A 4,238-nucleotide genomic window follows, 5' to 3' on the forward strand; every position below is an offset into this window, starting at 1 on the left:
TCCAAATCGACCCAAAATGAATGAAAATCCAATACAAATATTGTTATTTTATGGTTAAAACTGCCATGTTTGATCCTGAAAATGTCAGAAATGGACTCAACATCTCCAATAACCCCCACAACCACTACAGAATTGTCCAAATCGGCCGAGCCATTTTTCTTTAGATATGTCCACGTAGGCTATAACGCTGATTAATGCAATTTATACTAATTATGCAAAATACCCAATACATGTAAGTTAGCATCCGGCAGTTTCTCTGTGCTTGGGACTCACACTATACTTCTCTAACTTTGGTGTACTCAACATTTCCGGGTTCACAATAGGAATCTATCAGCTGGAAACTAGATCAAGATATATCAAGGTATTTTAAGGACGCGAAGTCTACCCATGTGTAGCCTCGAAATTTCCCCCAAACCAAGGACGCGGTCTCGGTGGAATTCCAAGTACGCTGGAGATTGGAACAGTCCTGCTGCGCCACACGATGACGTAGCATCCTTCAAATATTGGCTTGGAAACCAGTATCCTCGAGATTGAGAAACGGCCAGAGAATCAGCACTTTGGAAACAGAGGGGATTATGGGATGCTGCAATGATCTGTTTTTTTGTTTCAGCCAATCAGAGACAGGCTCTGGATATATCTGAGACCTGTGATATATTGATGAAAAACAGTATAATAGGAGACCTTTAACTAAAAGCATGCGTAATTTTTTTTTACACAATTTACAAAATACACATCCTGTAACAGTTCTGAAGATATAGCCGCCAGGTATATATTGCACATAGTTGGTATGTATAATATATATGTCACTGTTGAAGTGAATCCCCTCTCCTCCTTTGTCTCTTCTGTTCCAGCTGGTGCTCTTCTCAGGGAAGCTCAACACCATCGCCAGTATTGTGACCATCTTCTTCCTGCTGGTGTACGCCGCCGTGGATCTGGCCTGCCTGGCTCTGGAGTGGGCCTCTGCTCCCAATTTCAGGTACAAACCATCCCTCATAATGAAGACCTATAGCCAACACCCTGGGGTTCATATGCAGGCGAACATATTCCCCACTAAACACTCCATTGTTTACGTGTGTGTGTGTGTGTGTGTGTGTGTGTGTGTGTGTGTGTGTGTGTGTGTGTGTCTGTCTGTCTGTCTGTCTGAGAGAGAGAGAGAGAGAGAGAGAGAGAGAGAGAGTCTGTCTGTCTGTCTGTCTGTCTGTCTGTCTGTCTGTCTGTCTGTCTGTCTGTCTGTCTGTCTGTCTGTCTGTCTGTCTGTCTGTCTGTCTGTGTGTGTGTGTGTGTGTGTGTGTGTGTGTGTGTGTGTGTGTGTGTGTGTGTGTGTGTGTGTGTGTGTGTGTGTGTGTGTGTGTGTGTGTGTGGAGCTGGTTGTGAGCCAGCTGGATAGAAGGTGTACTAATTAAGGACATCAAACTGGCCCCTGCCTATAGCCCCATATTGGAGAGGGAGTGACACTAAAACTGTGTGTATTTGTTTTATGTGTGCCGCCTGAACGCGATGCTCAAGTAGATGCTGGAGATTTAAATTGTCTGTGTGTGTGTGTGTGTGTGTGTGTGTGTGTGTGTGTGTGTGTGTGTGTGTGGGTGTGTGTGTGTGTGTGTGTGTGTGTGTGTGTGTGTGTGTGTGTGTGTGTGTGTGTGTGCGTGCGTGCGTGCGTGTGTGTGTGTATCAGCGTGGTGTTTGTATTCCTAGGACACTCACAATGATGCTGATTTACAAAGCCTCCCTGCGGCCGTGTTCTCAGCAACATAGCCTGAGGACAGCGTGTTGTGTGTGTGTCGTTTTTATGACTTATTCTATATTTTCTGTGTGAAGCGGAGACGACGTCATAGAAATCTTGCCCCAAAATCGAATAACTTTTCTTTGAAAGATATGCCTGCCTTGATGAAACTCCTCCGCTGACTGGGAAACACATTTCAAATATGACAAGTGCTACTTTTTGATTTGTTAAGGAGCAGAGAAACTGTTAAAACGCCCTTCATGACTTTAATGACTGATTCCCTTATATATCCTCTTCAGCAAATGTGATGCTTTGACTCAATCGAGATACAGCAACAGACTGTACTGTACATCCCAGAAAACAGTGTACCGTAATTTCCGGACTATAAGGCGCACCTGAATATAAGCCGCAGCAGCTAAATTGAATGATGTGTACATATATAAGCCGCACTGGACTATAAGCCGCAGGTGTTTTAATGTTTCATTACCATATGTAAGGGTTCGTGCACAGAGGGGATTGTCGGGAAAGAGATGGCTGTTTGAGGAAGCTCCCATTTATTAACATTTCAACAAACAAGTTGCATATTTGCATAACGTATTCAAGTGTTAGCACTTAGTGCAATAGTAGCTACAGAACATGTGCTGTGTAAACTGTACTGTATCACATAGCGTTTCAGACACACAAACTTTTCAACTTTCAAACTCCCAGCGCACGTACCGGCAGTGATCTACAGCAGTGGTTTTCAACCAGTGGTACGGGGACAAACTGTCTCGCTCTCGTAATGTCTGTCTGTCTTGCTCTCGTTCTGTCTCTCGTACCACTCTCGGTTCCACTTTTACTTTTGCGCGCTACCTGTCTCACTCTTTTCCGGCCTCAAGCTTTTCCTGCTGGAGCCCGCCGCTTAAAGGTGGGGGGCGCGGACCGGCCATAGAGCCCATAGAGTTAAAGGTGGTGGACTGTAACCTGTAAAACCCATAGATTTAGGAGGTCCCCTAGTGGCCGTTAGCTGTAACAATCCATAGATTTAGGAGGTCCCCTAGTGGCCGTTAGCTGTAACAATCCATATATTAGCCGCACCGTTATATAAGCCACAGCGTCGAAAAAAGGGAAAATGACGGTAGTTGTCTCTCTGAAATATTGATTCTCTGCACAACGGGGATGTTTAGGTTGTTGTGCTTCTGAATATTTTGTTGGATGATGTAAGTCAATTACATATTTGCATTCTGTGTTAACGTCTCTCTGAAACGAAGCTGATATCTGAGTGATTTCCCGCCCAAACAAATCAGGTATGTTCTCCTCTGTATTTCCATATATTTGGATATTCCCCAAATATATACAGGATAATATAGTGTCTATATTATAGGCAGTAGTTTACATTAGAATACATAGTGTGAGGGAATAATTCTGTCTTTACTCGTAAATATTTAACCTTTCTGTGTGTTGACGTTTACGACCAACCCTAAGTCTGTTATCTGTCTTAAGGAACGGGAAGTCTCAGCTATTGTTGACATTACCAGTTTTATGACCGGTCAACTCTCGTTCACAGAGCCTAAGAGTCAGATAAGTGATTCAGTGTCTCCAGGTGTTAACGCCCCGATATGTTGTTTACTCTCTGTAAACTAGTTAAAAGGTCTATCGAGAGAGAGGCTGATCAGAATTGACATGACAACCCACCCGTGCAGTCAGAACCTTTTGCTGCTGTGACTTGTGATATAAATTCTCCGGCCGTTATACTTGTAATAAACATCATTGTTTGACATCAAAGCTCCAACTCTCCTCGTGTTTCTCTGAGTCCTGACTCTCCATTGCTGCAGAAGTTTCCCTTACACATAGCAGACCAGTATAGACACTTTGTATGAATAATATGAACATATATCGGGACCCCCTTGTAAACGAGATGGTGCATCTCATGGGGTTTATCCTAATAAATACATTTCTGTAAATATGAGTACGCTACAGAAGTTGCATAACGTTTCTGTACGTGATCATGTCGCATTTTACATTTGTACAAATACAATGCACTACTTTCAACTGCCACACGAGGGCGCTGTCAGTATCAGTCTGCATTGTTTACTTTATAATATGAGTGATACACTGTGTCCAGCAGTGTTTCTCTGCTCGCGCCTCATTATCGCTGCCTGACAAGTGCAATATATAGCTAATTTGTTTTGGACCAGAACATCTACCACTTTTGCAAGAAAGACAGCAATGGAATCGCATTAAAATAGTCTTCATAACCTGGAGACACCGTATTAATTATGGATTCAAAAGCACCTCGTGGATCCTGGTTAATGACAAGAGTTATGGAGACATCAAAAACCCACACGCTGGAAAGACCAATAAGCAACATCTGCCTACTGGTGCCTGCCTTAGAATAAGGAAACAACTGAAGATAGACAATTAAGACTGTCCCTGTCTATCTCAAGTGTTCAAATAGAATATGAAGACTGACTTTTGTCTGGCTCTTTCTGGATTTTGTTTATTGTTGAACGAATATCGGGACCCCCTTGAAAACAAA

At 43.1% G+C, this 4,238-nt stretch overlaps 1 protein-coding gene across 1 annotated transcript in view; it reads left to right on the top strand.

The window, feature by feature from the left end:
• Positions 1-434: 434 nt before the first annotated feature.
• LOC307035440 (solute carrier family 12 member 9) overlaps positions 435-4,238 on the top strand; it is a 36,269-nt gene continuing 32,465 nt past the window's right edge. Inside the window, exon 1 of the mRNA XM_079674740.1 lies at positions 435-976. The gene's annotated coding sequence lies outside the window, so the exon portion shown is untranslated. The remainder of the gene's footprint in view (positions 977-4,238) is intronic.

Source organism: Notothenia rossii (genome assembly GCF_949606895.1).
Source record: "Notothenia rossii genome assembly, chromosome: 4".
Taxonomy (NCBI): domain Eukaryota; kingdom Metazoa; phylum Chordata; class Actinopteri; order Perciformes; family Nototheniidae; genus Notothenia; species Notothenia rossii.